Genomic DNA, 16,900 nt, shown 5'->3' on the forward strand with positions numbered 1-16,900 from the left:
TATTGCGCTTTGGTAGGCTTTGATTTTTTCACACCTTTATAAATAAATTCATTTATGATTTTAATTCTGATTAATAATTGTTTCTGCCACCACTGTTGTTTGAAGTTCCTACTATTACAACACACTGATGTTACTTCATATTATGATAATTTGTCATGAATAAAGTTTAAGTTATAGTAATATTTTAAAATTAAAATAACTATTTTATTAATCAACTAAAAGTTTAATATTTATTTCGGTTGGCATCATTTCTATTGTTTTGTAATTTTGTTTTATCAGTTGACAGTTGTCATTGTCACGTCAAAGTTGTCATGGCCTCGACATGTCACGATTTCCTTTCGTCTTTCTTTTGAGATTAACTGTGATTTTAGTGCACGCTCTTTTACTGTAAAGTAAATTAGAAGCTATATGAAAATTGGTTAAATTAAATTTTTTATAAGAACTAAACGTTAAATTCGTGTGTTTGAATAGGCGTGTAACTGCAGTTCAGTGTAATTCGAAAATATAAATTGAGGTGATTATGAGTACCGTTTTCGAGTATCTGAATCAATAATTCTTGTGTGAAGTTAATACGTTTTGTGTTGTTAAGTAAAAATGTCGGAGGTCCTATCAGGTCGTGTGTCTAAGCATAGGAGGGACCGTCGCGTTAAGAATAGCACAGGTACGAGAGGGCCGCATGCTGGGGCCGCGCTTGATCGACCACTTTGATTACCGCTTGGAGATTTTCATTTTGAGTAGTGTTCTGCTTGTTTGAGACATTACGACTGGCTAGACCTTCATACGCCTATTCATGCTATCACTATTCAGGTCCACTTCATAGTATCTCTTAGCTCCAGTTATTAATTATAGAAGTTGTCAACTTTCATTTAATCAATTTCAAGCAGACAAATTGTTTTCATGGTATTCTCATCATCTTCTACTGTTGGCTAGACCCATGTGAGAGTTTCTTGAATAGTGGGATATTTTTTATTTCACTACCTACAATTAAATATCCAATAGGAATTTTAATGTACCAGCACTACAGTAAAAAATAATAATTTCCTGTCTTTGGATCTTTATAATAATAACTCCATAGTATAAATGACAATATTTTTTTTGCCAACATAATAAAAAAAGCAATAAAGAATTTAAATTGTAATCAGATGTAGGTCAGAGACTAGAGTGGTTCCAAACAACCCATTGTTGTAACAATGCTGCTTTAAAATGACAAAGGCCACTTAGCATACAGCCTAAACAAATTGAATAGTTTTATGTAACAGGAGACTAACATTTGCTATCAAATAGAAAATTGGTTTGCCTTAACAGTAGTTACCTGAAAATGCATACTAACAATCAACTTGTATCAATCCAGGACTGTGAGGTGCATGATGTGTGTAGAGTGACAATCTCTTAGATCAACTTGGGAAGCGACTTCTTAGCAGCCACCGAAGATTATTGGGATGAAATGGTACATAACTGTTGCATTTTACTTATATCTATGTTTCCTTTGTTTCCAAAAACAATTACATTTTGGGTCTTTTACTTTTCATGTACATATTTTTTGAAACACTTTGGTTAATGCATGTTTTATTATTCCTCCATTTGAACAGTTTGGTTGCATGTTTGGTAGCTTTAAATTATTTTTAAGGATAATAGACAGCATTGTCTGTTTATCTCATTGTTATTAAAGTAAGTATATAATTAAAATAAAGATCTAATCAGACTATGCTGCGTCTATCTACATAAACATAGCTTTTATCTTTTGATTATATTCTTTAGCTAAACGAGTTTACACATTTATGTAACTTGGAAGGTAGTTATACACCTACACACACATATATAATTATGTATTGACATCAAACAGTTTGTCAAATCTAAGTAGTTTTTACCGCAGATACTTTATAATGGCACTGAGTCATCACACTTAAAGCTATTAAAGATTAACTTCTGCTATAAAAACAACCAGTTTGTTTTAAAATCTCGACTCTAAAGAGTTTTTATTGTGTGATGTAGTCTAAATATAAATTGTAAGTAGGTAGATGGTTGCGTCACTACACCATTGACGATTGAAAGGACATGAATACTGCTTTGAAATCAGGTCTCATGATTAGCATAACAATGGAACTTCTTTGAACAATTATTGAAGATATAACTAAGCATAGATAGTTATAGATAAAACCACATTTTAAACCAGTAGCTGAGCTGTTTTTAGTTAATACAGAATGCAGAAGCATGAGTCTATATCATCTTATACTTATACTAAGTTGAGATGAAATAAGTACCTAGTTTTGTACCAAACAGAAATGTAGTGCAAAAATATGTTATTTTAACAAGCTGGCCTTGTTTTGCATGGCCACCTCACAAAACCTTAGTAAATTATGCATTAAAACTTTCCTTATAACTACAGCAGTCTGGTTTGATTATTGGCACAATATTATTTTTAAGTGTTGCATTTAGAGAGACTGAAACATTCGGCGATATTTTTTTTTATCACGCGTTTTTTGATACGGATGACCACTTTAACCTATTTTCAAGTTTCCCCTGTTAACAAGTGGTTAAAAATAACTTTTAACACTTGAAGTGTAACACGAATAATACACAAATACATAGCCACTATTATTTGTTTATCATTAGGAAATTTCCCACCAAAATTCCCAAATCTTTACGAAGATGGATCGGCACGATTGTTGATGAATTCCATGCGTTAAGTCTCTATCTCAGTATTTAAAAATATATTGTAAGAAAAATTTGGCATCAAAACTATTACGGTAATTAGCAACAGTCTGTTTCGGCGTGCAACACATTAAAATTTTGAATGTCGTCATTCTAGAAGGCACTTTCAACAGCCAAATAACGCCAACAGCTGCGTTGTTATGGAAAGAGCATTCGTATGTCTCCGTAATTGAGATTAACAACCTATTTACGTCATTAGTCGGTAGTCCTAAAGTATTTTCCTTGTGCCTTATCTTATCTAATTAGATAGTAGGAATAGTATTGCTCCACATATTGATAACCTTTATAATCCCTCGCTGGCTAAATACAGTTAGTAACTTTCTGTTACGCGTTTTATCCCTTTATTAGCGCAAATATTTATGGTCCCGTAATCGACCCTGACACCAGCCGATAATATTTAATTACGTTCAGCGGTATTAAAAATCGATCGGACACGAACGAGCCCAGCTGTTCAAAGGCCCCTTAAAAAGCGACTTTATGGAAATAACAACAACGTTGCTTGTTTATTCAACGATAATAATGATGATAAGTGGGAATGTCCAGTCGCAAAAAGAAAAATTTAATTGACATGTCAGACAAACCGACTGGCCGTTAAAGTGTTTTATTATTGCTATTCATGTACCTATGTAAATACAATATGATCGCATAATATCGTGTTGAATTGAAGATACGCGGCACGTCGTGTGAAACCTTTCTTATCAGTCATGCGTGGCGTGACTTTGTTAAGTCTTTGACATCATAGAGCGTCAAGAATGTCTCTTAACATTTCAGGGTCTATTTAAACGTTAAACAATGCAACCCTTAAACTTTTAATGAAGTTACCAGCGATAAAATGTTTTAATTTAAATGTTTTCAGTACTGAGAATGATGGCAATCATGCAGGAAGGGAATAGTGAGGTACCGAAGGAATTTCTGGAGACGGGACGGACGGGGCGAAGGAACGCGATGCCGGATATACTTCACCCACAGAACGCTGAAGCTAGCACTGCAGACTTGCCCTCCAGATTGCAGCAGCTTACTGCAGCCGGTAAGCTTAGCACATAGCACATAATCTGTATATCCCATTAACCCATTTCTCCTTCCATTAAGCTTTCGAAAAAGGTACCATTTCAACATCAAACCCTTTTTTATTTACTTGCGTATCCATAACAATTACCAACGATTATTTTACGCTATTGTTAGTAATCCATTTTCAGTTGCCCAGCTATCGTTCCTTTTCATCTACAAGGGTCAATACCTAAATATGAAAGCTAAAGGTCGTCGGTTTAACACGATATCTTTAATCGTTTTTGAGGTATTAGTGTTCTAGTTAAAAGACAGAAATACTTTATATCAGAAATGAGGAATATCTGCGGAAGGTCTGATAGACTTTTTACTACACCATATTGCCATACTAGTATAATTCTAATTTATATTCGGTCAAGTTGGTTGGAGTATTCTTGTTTACATCCATTTCCAATTAAGAGGATTACAGTATGTCAATACCCATAGTAACCGTTAAATTCTTATTCTGGGTGCGGCTATTAGTCGTATTGGTTCTATTCGCAATGTATTTACGTTTACCGTAAGATTATAATGGCCACTATCACCGTTTATTACCCTTATAAGCCTAAAATAATTATCAGTATATACTCGTATTTATCTTACGATAAAATTTATTACTGCTGCGCCAACATAATTGGATTGTAACTGTTCATATAAATGTTTCAATGCGGTTGTATACAATATAAATTGATCTTTTAGTAAAACTTCCAGGTTGTATAAGTTTGTAAATCGACTCGTTTTTATCTGTTGTGTTAATGGAGGCGAACGGAAATGTGTTGAAGCATTGTTTTTGCATAACATCCGTTCTGTAGCTTTCATTTCTCGTTCGTGACGTGCTGTCGACGTCAAACGTCTGCGTTTGCAGCAGACACCATTTTTTCTGAATTTAGGTGTTAAAATACACATATAAATAGTTGAGTTACGTATGAAAAGCGTCAGCGTCCACATGACTCCGGAATTACCGCAGTAAACTAATACAATTTTGGGCACCTAGCCAGAAATCACAAACCACGTAATGTAATTGCTTACATACATTTGTAATCTAAATCGGCTTTAGATCTTTTGCACAAATTCCCATGTAATTTGTGGTAACCGTACCTACATTCTTGGTACGAGTGGCTGTCGGTAACACATTGGTTCTGAGATTGACGTATTTTGTTGTTAGCCTGCGTCATTAACTCGTAATTAAAAGACGTGCACCAAATACGTCCGTACTTTTACCGTTGTTTATTTTCAAATGTTCTCTTCTACTCTTACCTTCAGAGTTATAGAACTAAGGGCAATGGCAAAAGCACCCTTAAGTGTTTTTCACCAGAAATGTGCTATGTAGCTATACTACGAAGATGCAATAGCAAAGCCATGAAACTATATGTTTCCACTGAAAACATAGCTTAGTTGAGTCTGTTTCCACCAGTGCTAGGCTATGTGTACCAATGACTTTTCGAAGCCAAACGCACCCACTGCAACATAGCATAGCACATATCTGATGGAAAATCACCCTAAGGACACAGTCTATGGCTTAATATCAATATTGATTAAGCAATAATCATTAACGCTTTTGTCAGCTTATAAATAGTTTGTTTAAGTTCTTTCATCAGAATGGTCAACAATATCAACCTGACTTATGTCCCTTTGCTTCTAAACATCTCGATAACGAGTAAAATCGATTGTGGTTCTTGGTAAAGGTAGGATAGCTAGGTAGCTAGTTAGGTACTTAGGTGTTTTCTACCGAGTAACCTCAATTCTATCCAATATTAATAATGTTGTGCGCTTTGGCGTGGTCGATAGTTCTAATTAAAAAAAAGTATCTAGCTTCATAAAATAGTAGAAAAGGATCGTTTCGATGTTACATAGTTGTAAAATGTTATCAAAACAATTTGTAACACAATACGTGTTCAGATGTTATTTTAGTCATAACTGGATTAAATGTTGCAGGTCTAATAAATAATAATTATTCTCAACTATATTCTGGTAGCTAAATAACTTTTCGTCTATAATTTTGCGATAATTCTGGATATGACAGAAACCAATCCATAGAAACAGAAAACAACATGGAAATCGGACTAGCCGTTTTCAGTTCTCGCTGTGACTTTGTTGTAAACAATTCGTTTCAACGTGACTGCAACTCGATTTAATATGCGATAGTTTTAGATATTGTTTACGATATATTAGCTTATCACAATCCACCTGTCACTGCAGTAATTGAGGGCCAGGAGTGACGTAGATCGGCTCGTAATGCGTCGATAAGCACAGGTTATCGCACTATGACGTTGGAACTAATATTATATCTTGAATTATGATGAATTGATGACACAAAATATAAAATTATCGCCACTATAATTATAAGATAATCAATCATTGTTTCCATGGGAATTTGTTAGGAGAAATAAATAACTATACTTAATAATAGCTTGTGGGAAATGACCACTAGTTTTATCTGAAGAATTAAGTGATTATAATTTGTTTAGGAGATTTGCATCGATTTGATCTAAATCCCTTTGCGTCTAAGCGTCTATCCGAGGAGACGATCCACGTGTAAAGTTCACGTGGATTCACACACACGTTACGATAACCTAACAGTCTACTGACCTAAATGATTACTATTATCACTGCGGGGTTGTATGATAGCAATCAACCAATCAGAGATTCAACATCCAATACTGTTATGGAAAGTCTGTAGATATGTACTGAATAATGAAATGATCGCAAAGTTTATGTAGACAGACGACTGAATGTTGTGGGAACGCTCGACCTTCTCATAATATTGAATGTGGCGATGTGAAACCACTGTGATGTGGCCGTTCTTTGGTGTGCATTGCGGACCATGTACTCGATTTAATATGAAAACATCTAGTGTTTTCAAAAATGCACAATGATATAATTTACGTCTTGTACGGTAGGTACTTAATTATTGAATTTTTCTAGCATATTTTTGAGGAATAAATAAGTATGCTATTTGATTCAAAAGTTTGATGACCTCATATTTGGCGATTTTGATAAAAATTCATAGAAGAGTATCGTTTTTGACATTTCTGTAAAAGTATTGAATTTTACTAGTTGGAAACTAGGGATTACTAGACCTTATCTACAGTCGAAAAGTAGATCTCACATTTACAATAGTTTGAGTATGTACATTTATCTACTCTTTCGGCTAATAACAAGTTTAGTACTGCGTTATTGTATTACCGTTAAAGGACGATAAATTCCCCTTCAATAACTGGCCATTCTATTCGCGTTCTATTGTACTCGAACCGCGTAAAGTGGACGCTGATTGCAAGGCCGATGGGTATTTCTTTGAAAACTATAATTCGTGTACTAGGTATAATAGTATAATAGTGTTACCGGAATTGTAGGATTGATATGGGTAGTTTGTATGTTATACGGAAGGTGAAATAATAGGGTTCGTGATGAAGGAGAACCCTTCTCATCATGTGTATCCTTTGTTGCATTTCTCCGGTTTCAGTACGAATCCAATCCCCATATACATACCTATATGGCTATATACAATAAGTTATAATAATGAATATGATGGACAGTTGCATTGTTCCGTAAATTCATTATGATTCGTTAATATTCTCGGCCACAACACTCATAACATAATATTACTGGCGAAGTAGGTATAAATCTACTTCTGCCAAGCTTTTCTAGGAATATCAGCCGTGTCAAGATGTTACACAATTCTGCCTAACTCTTGTTGGAAAATGTAGTGCAATATTACGTCAAAAGGATTCGCATCGAGATCGGAATCTTATTGCTCACAGGCAAGTAGGGCAGATTATTGCGATTGAAATGCTAAAGGTGATGAAATACGGCTGCTGTTGCAATAAGGCTACAAGAGATTGAATTATATGCAATTGCATATTATATTAGCACTAGAATTTGTACTAGAATATGATGGGCCTTTTTAAACCGATGACGTGATTCATAAATATTTGCTGCACATTTTGGTACAATGGTATAAGTACAGGAAACCAAGCGATAACAAACAGAGTTTGAAGATACGAAAAGTTAGTACTTTTGCAATGTGAAACTTGTGTCAATGGTGCCAGGGAATTTAGTTTTGCTTTGGAAAACCTTTATTATGCGTATTTTAGCAGATCAAACACTTATTACTTACTTCAGGCCTTTTGGTGCATATTTTAGCGCTTCGATACTGAATATAAGCCGAACTCTAGTTATTTTGCAGCCAATAAAATTGTATACGTTCGTATTTCATTGGAAAACGATAATAACAGAGAAGCCGTGATCGTATCGATCTTACATGTTACTCTACAAGGGTAACCTATAACTGATTGCTTTGTTCGTCGAGTGCTTTCGTGCCTGTAAAAAAAAGCACCGCATATACTAATCCTTGTAACAATGAGTAAAAACTAAAATTGTAATTAGATAAAACGTGGGTGTTCTATTATTTCTTAGGTACATCTCCGCCAACACTACCTTTTTAGGGTCTATGAGAAATGTGATGCGATATTATTTTGATGCTACCAACGAAAGAGTTTACTCATTATAATGTTTCCAAAAGATCAGCTGACCTACATTTACGTAATTCATATTTCATCAAGGAAATTCACAAACGATCTTTACAGGCTTTTGCGTAGAATTTGCCCTGATGATTCAATAAGGGAATTTGCCACCCCCTCACAATCTAATTTGCTGCCCCTCTTTTAAATATACAAGACCGAAATTCGGGGAATGTCTTAAGATGTAGTCGTTATTTTCTGGAATATACAAACATGATTAGATCGTTATCATAGAAATATTTCACGATAGTCCCTAGCCGAGACAAAATTAAATATTCTCAACTTTGATTCAATAATAATTGATCGCTACGTTGGTCAAATGAATGTAACCTTGTACATACCTATGCAATGTTAAAGGTCTCAATTTCTTTCCTGGCTTGAGCATTAGAATATTGAGATATATTTTAAGTCCTAAGTTAATCTCGTTAAGACCTAAGTACGTATAGATTTATATTGTTTCGCGTAAAGGTACTTTTTGCTTTTCTTCTAAGTACCTAGTACCTATTACCTATTTTGTATTCTGTAGAACTTGAATTTATCATACTTACTTTGTATTGTGATAAATTTTATTGTTCTTATGTTTCAATATTGCAATATTAAAATGCCAATATTCTTATTGGGTTTCTATTTGACTTCTGTAATATGAAAGGTACTACCTTTACTACCCTATACGTTACGTAATATGGGATCGATGTCACTATCACTTTCAGTGTCGTAACTATAAGAAGAACGTAAGACCGTTCAGTTGTTGATCCGGTTTACAAAAATAAACAACTTTTATTTATAATTTTACTAGCTGATCCGGCAAACTTCGTACCGCCACCTTTTAAACCTTCCCTGGACTTCCACAAATCATTCAAGACCAAAATTAGCCAAACCGGTCCAGCCAATCTCGAGTTTTAGCGAGACTAACGAACAGCAATTGATTTTTATATATAGAGATTAAGATTATTATAACTTTCGTGAGACATACTTAATTAATTATTATGTTATCGGCTTACTCACTTAACTGTTTGACGTGGAACTCGAATAGTTTCAAGCCATGCTAAAGCTCATATTCATGTGCAGCATTCCTCGACACACGACGACGCGGCCATTGTCGCGCTGCTACTAATGAATATGAGTCTAGCATGGCTTGAAACTAGTCGAGTTCTTTGTCAAACTGTTACGTGAGTAACCCGATAACATAATAGTTAATTAAGTATGTCTCACGAAAGTTATAATAAAATACCTTTACATAAATATTAGCGCTTAATACTCTAGACCGATTTCAGAACAGCATAGTTCACGCTTCGTAAATATTCTGTAATTTGCCCTATGAAACATGAACTACTTTGAAACATGCGAAGCTCATATAAAATTGAGCTGTTAATAAAATGTAAGTAACACTATTATATGGCGGGCGTTTGCACCTTGAAGTGAGTCGAAGTGAGCTAAAGATTTTAATCTCCATAATATCATCTTAGAAGATCTAAGGAGTCTCAACTACTCTCAACAAAGCAATGGGAGTTAAGGAGAACAAAGTCGCTTTCTCTGTCCCTATGTCCCTTTGTATGCTTAAATCTTTAAAACTACGCAACGGATTTTAATGCGGTTTTTTTAATACATAGAGTGATTCAAGAGGAAGCTTTATATGTATAATACGTGCATAATATATCACCATTGCACCCATACGAAGTTGAGACGGGTCGCTAGTTAATAATATTTAAAGTTTTTTAGCTACAAAATACTCCACATTAATTATTGATAGTCACAAACAGTGCACGATGTCACGAACCGAATGCAGTTGTGTATTATGTCATCTAGTCGATAAAAGTCATTCAGTTGAAGGCCAGTACTTATTTCAAGGGTACCTACATAAGAGTCCTTGCGAACTAGTGTTTCGTAACCGATCTTACGTCACTAGCACGTTTATTGCTAAATTATTCTGCCAGCTACATAGTTCCGACCGTTACGTAACGTGTCAAGTGTTTCGTTCCGTATATTATGAATATAGTTTGTTAAATAACACCAGAGGGCTTAGTTCGAATTTCTTTTACGTTAAACGTAAACTGTCTGATTGGCCGATGCGAGTGAACCAACCAATTAAAACGCCAACGCTCTCGTTTCGATCACGTTAAACGTAAAGCAAAGTCGTACTAAGGGTGCGCTATGGATAATATAAGAATAACTTTAAAGCACCTGTCTTACGTGTCTCTTATTTATTTCAGACGCAGAAACCCAATCAAGTTCGTCAGCTACGCCGTCTGCAGACCCAAAAACACCCACTAAAAAGGACGACACGCCCAGTTGAACTGCTTACCATACTCTCAGTCCCCAAGGACTACACAGGACTTGCCCAAAGCTAAAGTAATCTCAATCAGGTAAATAGTATTACTAAGCACTGAGTAACGTAGCCCCACCTTATAGGGATGGTATGGTGTACAAATGTAGCTCTTATATCTAGATCGACAAGATAGAAATTGCATAATTTTAAGTATATAGGATTTGTGTACACGGGCGCTTTGTCGAATTTATTTTTTGTGAAATTATTAGTTTTTTCTATTAAGTATCTGAATTGGCGTAAAACGTCGTGTAAACATGTTTGTTTGTAACTAAGTCGAAACAAAATCAGGATGATTTTCTATGTAAACTTTGTTTATTTTATGTTATGTATTAAATGTTTTAATTTAAGTAAACAAAGCTGTGTTGTAGTAAATGGGAGTGATTTGTATAAAAGTGATTGATATTTAAGAGTGTCGTGTAAAGATTGGAATTAGACAATACTGATATATTAGTAGGGAATGAAGTAAGTGATTATTGATAAACAGTAATTAGGCCGATTGGTTTGAAAGGTAGCATATGCTTCTCTACCAAAGAAACAGGAGACATGTAGAACCGCTCAGTTTCAAATCAACACAAATTTAGCAATCGATACGTAGTTGTGTAAAGGACGCACAATGACATGGCGCTGTTGGTCAATATGTTTTTATATTCAGTGTCCTAAAATGGCGCGATAGTAGTAAGTATGCGAACTTTAGTTGTGAATGCGTGACGTTCTCAACAGATAGCTTTAACTGTACTTAGCATTTACTTGGCACAGTCAAAGTAAGTTTTTGGAGCTGAAACATGTTCATATCTTTTATATCAGACGTTTCTTAGGCCAAATTCATATCTATTAATGTTTACCGCTCAACTCAGAACTTCGACCTGTAATAAGTTTGAAAAGTTTCGTACAAGATCGAAGCAAATTGGGCGAAACTACGTGACGGAAATCGGAAACATTAATAAATATATTTTCATATCATAAATGCTGAATGCAAAAAAAAAGTAAATGTTATTTTTTAATACGCTCGAATCATATCGATTGAATGAAATCAAGACAAATCATGTTATGTGGCTATATTATGTGCTTTAAAGCAATCTTTAGTTATTAATGAAACTGGCATGTTGTTTTGTAATAAACCACAGCCTAATCGTATAAAATAGACTTAATCGATCATATCGATGTTCAACACAAATAATGACTTAGCAATGACGACTTCTACATAAAAAGTAATGTGATTATAATGCATAAAAACTTATCATTATGACTTTGCAATGACGTGACGCGGGGATTATAAAAACTGAAAGCTTTTTTTAATAACGTTTTTCCATATTAGGTTGCAATTTTAGTGTGCATTAAACATTATCTGATTGCACCTTGACAATGCGACTATTAAAATGATCGATTCACCTCTCGACTGTGCGGAAATCAATAAATTATAATTACACATTGTTGTCTCAGCTAAGTGTCGGCAGCACATATTATATCTGTTTTACTAATGTACGCTAATTTATTTGTATAGTTATGTTTCTTACTATGATGGTTTATCATAAATCGTGCAGCTGTTTCATAGATTTAGGTCACTAAGTACGCTTAAATTGTAACTAATTTATTTATTAGTAATTATTTGAAGAGTACAATTTTGTTTTAAAGTCTCTACACATGTAATGAATACTGTATATAAGGTGCTGTATCATTTATATTTATTTGTTATGTTTACAATATTATGTAAAGCTTGTTTAGTATTTTCCCCTTTAATGTTGTGTGTATTGAACAAAAGTTTGCACTCTCAGCGAAGACGTAATATCCAAAATGTGTAATAATAAAACATTTCGTAAATATGTTTAGCTTTGACTGAGTTCGAAACATCTGAAGCAGTTCATTAATCGAAATTAACATTAACGTTACGTTTTATTAAAAGTCCAGACGAACTTGATACGTTTAAAAAAACTAGCTTCAATTGAAATGTGCACATTTTAATGGACTTTGACTCAGTAAATTGTTTCGAATTGATCTAATGATGAAATAGCATGTTCTGTGGGTTCAAACTAGTGCAATGTGATGTTTGTGAAGGATGCTTGGTGTTTCCTAATGATCTATTCTATAGTACCTATTACACTACATTCGCTACGCCAAAGTCATCAAGTCAATTACTTTGACTACACTATTTCGAGGCTGTACAACTTAATGGTAGCTATCTCTAATATTTATATGTAAAACCTGTAGTCTAGTTTATACCTAGATACTAGTTGGTGTTAAATTCGCTATTCATCATCCATTTTATCTTTCTACATTACTGTGTTCTTTTCTTACAATGACTTTGTAATGTTTTATCATTGATTCACGCACAAATTATTTTCTTTTAATAAGTGTGTAATAATTTTAAGTATGCAGTGTAATTTACTTGCCGAATTAGGTTATTTATGAATTAATTTCAACTTTTATTGTAAAGGTAAAAGTTCGAATCTCACAGAAGTATTGTTTAAACAGTTTGGTCTGTAGCGTAAGAGGAATATGATTTTGATCTTGTTTTCATCATGAATTCTACTTACTTACATATCCATAAGCATTTTACGAAAAGTAAATTAAGCACTCGCTGTGAACTCTATGCCTTTATGTGTATAGCTAAAGTGTACAAAATGTTTACTATGTAGATTAGTGGTACTCAACTCGTGTTTTAAAAGACATCTTCGATTTTTTTTTAATTGTCCTAGCGGATTGCAGCTGTCAAATCTTCACAAATGTTGAGTATCGCTGGATTAGATGGTAGTAATGTATTTTATCAAACTTACATCTTTTTGATGCAAGGTGATTGGAGACGCCACGAATACTCAAGAAACTTTCTTGGAGAGGTTTTGTTGTTCAGATAGCTAATTGGGCATTATCGGTTATCGGTCTACAGTACATAATTACTCTCAGATACTTTACCCCATATCATTCAGCCCATCGAGTGGAAAATTAGAAGTGGAATTTTTATTTTCAACAAATAATAACAAGTCGTGACTATCGGTCATTGACCCGCTCACATTAAGAGCTGTTTCAATATTTACCATGCTCCTATCACACTAATCTTTTAGCCGTTCGTTCATAATACGGCGTAAATTAACTAAATACCCACTCGAAGTTTACGCAAACTGGAAGGAAATTGCCTAAAAATACAAATGTTTTTTTTTTATTTCATAATCCGCCATTTTGAATTGTCGTTGGTGTCTCCCATCTTGTAAAGTTATTCTAATGCTGGCGCCATATTTGACATAGTAAGATTTTGGAAAGTGAACTTTGTATTTATATGTATAAAGTTCAATATTAGGTATTTACTATCGTATACGTCAAGTATAGTGCCAGCATTAAGCGCAAACAACGCATCTCTTTACTAAACTGCCTTATAATCTTCCTCGTCTTATACACATCGAATTTCAATGTTTTTGAGGCCTATTCGGTGTTTCGGTGTTAAAATTAAAAAAAAATAGATTGGTGTGTGTATTCCACGTTACTATGTTTTGCCTCGAAAAATTTCTAACTGTCACACTCAGAGACCTTTAATGATTACTTAAACTATTCCTTAGTAGGTAACCATTAAATGACTCTGAGTACGGCGGTAAGACTTAAATGTTGTCTTTTATGTAATTTTCTCTTCTCGACTTTGATCACAAAATCACTGGCATCTCTTCATTTAACTATCATTATTTTTATCACTTGAAAAGTAAATGCTTTACCATAATTATTGTAAACGGAACGCTCCCGAAAAACGCTACAAAAATCTTGATTTTGTTTTCCTGTTATTTATGCACCGTCAGCCTAAAGCAATTGATTACAACTATTATTACCTAGAATAAACTTCGAATTCCTTAAATTGTTAAAAATAACGTCGGGTTTTACCATCGGCGGCGTGCGGGAGCTTTCTTTTTACACCCTGTATAGAATAGAATCAGGCGTTACTTTGCAGAAATCTATGCTACACTAATAATAGAATCAATTTTTAAGTTTTTATTCCGCTTGTTATATTATTATACCATATTTTATCTAAAATATCTGTGTTTGTCAATTACATATGTCTATTTCGTATCTAAAAGTGTGCACTTTTTAATGATATAACAATAAAAAAACATGTTATCATTAGTCATCTAATAGTAAATTATTATTTAATATTTACGCACAAACTTGTGATGACAAAATAAAACAATGCTTTGTGTTTCTCCTGAATATAATGCGGGTAAATTAACTACAAACAACCAACATTTCCAAAACTACCCTCATTTTCATTGTAGTCTTTTAGTATGTCAATTACTACAGTAGAACATTAATTTTATCTACGAGATTACTTCAGCGTAATCGTAATGTAAGATCCACAAGCGTTCACAGGCCTGCATCGTACGTATCGTACGCCTTCCAATTGACGTCATCAGTACGTATGCATATGCATGTCAGTAAAGTACGCATTGCGGATGATGCGGTCCGTACGATGCGGATCAGTGGACGCTTACCTTTATACGCGTTTGTAATGAAATACCATCATATTATATTCGAAATTCAAATATAAGTAAAAAGAAACTACTGAAGCTACCTAGTCTATGACTTTGTATTAATGTACTACGTAATCCCTGTGACCTGCCTATCTATGTTAAAGTGATAAGGTCTAAAGTATTTATTAATGTATTTCGTTTAGATCTCTGATTGATATCGTAACATTGTGATCGTCAACGTAGCTATAGCTTTGTTTACTATATGGGCTGTAAATAGTACACGTTTACTGTAGTATTTATTTACGTATTTATACATACGATTATTTTAATAACTAATACGTAGAAATCACGCCATCGAATACTAGACCTTGTATTGAAATCAGACTTACAAAATGTATCCACTCTCCTTAAGCACATGTAATGAATTTTTATCTTTATATCTCTTGAATACTATTTAATCTCTTATAACTGCTATAAGAATAGTAATGGTTGCAGCTAGTGTTGTGCTAAATCGATTAATCCTTTATGCCAAGACATAATTCAGTCTTAATCGATTAGCCCAACACTAGTATTTGTGTAATAGTTGTGTTACTGGTGAAAAAATAAATGTGTGTGTTTGAACCTGTATTGGTACTGTACGTTAAAAGACAAAAATAGACATTGTTTGCACTGACTTTGGGCTGACATACCATTGACGAAAATGATTTCACAGATGTACTTTGTGTCTTGGTATTATTTAAAATTCTTTGCATGCTAGGATTTTCCTATACTGAAGACAGCGCCAATAATAAGTTTAGTAAAGTACTATAATATGTCAAGAGTACATTTCTAACTGGTACTGTGTTGTTTTCTATGCAAAGCAAAATAAAATATGACAGTACCTTTTTATAAAAAAGGCATTTGAAGTATATCTGAGAAGTCATTGGCTTCTTGTTTTACTTTGTCGGCCCAAACAGAAATAAGCTATGTAATAATACCCAATATATAGTTTGTATACATTTACATATATTGTGTAGTAATTTACCAGGATGTTTAATTCACTGTATGTTATATGTAATGGTGCAATTTGAATCCGTAAGATCAACATAGTTATCGGGAAAATAGAATTAATGAATTTGTATCGTTTTGTATCTAGTTTGCTGATTAGCAAACCAAGATAAAAATAAAAAATTAAAATGATGTTGTTAATTTCATTTCATTTCTGTACTATTTAAACTCAAACCCTTTGACAAATAACAAAACTGAAATTTTAAAACACATACAAATAGTACTTACCCCATTTACTAATTACTCGGGTCTCCACTGGAAGAATCATTCAAATGTGAGGCTGTAACTAATACACATACATAATTAATATTTTTAAATCGAAATGTAAATGATTCAAATTACTGTATAAAATTTTGAAAATACGCGGGACGGCCATACTGTCATGCGTCATCAATCGTTTTTCGGTATAGTTTTCTAACATTAAATAGTTTGAAGGGTTATCTCTTTTTCACTGTTGCATATTGATAATAATTAATAATATTAAATTATCTTTATTAGTTAGATATTCACAATTAGTTTTTTCCTATAGCTGATGACCTTATTGCGGATAATATTGCCATAACAAATAAAAAACTAAAATTGTCGTGACAATGACAGGTAAGTAAGGTTGCCAAAAACTAAAATAAAACTTATAACCCCTTTGTATAAATTCATGCTTACTCGACGTAAATCAACTATTCAATCAGTTATAATGAACAAATTGAATTACTTTTGTTTCTATTTAATTTTATAATTAGTGGATTTTGATACTTTTTTTATATATTTAGTGTTGTTTTTTTTTTTACTATAAATGGTATTGCAAAAATGCT

The sequence above is a fragment of the Spodoptera frugiperda genome, chromosome 12 (assembly GCF_023101765.2).
Source record: "Spodoptera frugiperda isolate SF20-4 chromosome 12, AGI-APGP_CSIRO_Sfru_2.0, whole genome shotgun sequence".
NCBI classification, from domain to species: Eukaryota; Metazoa; Arthropoda; class Insecta; order Lepidoptera; family Noctuidae; genus Spodoptera; species Spodoptera frugiperda.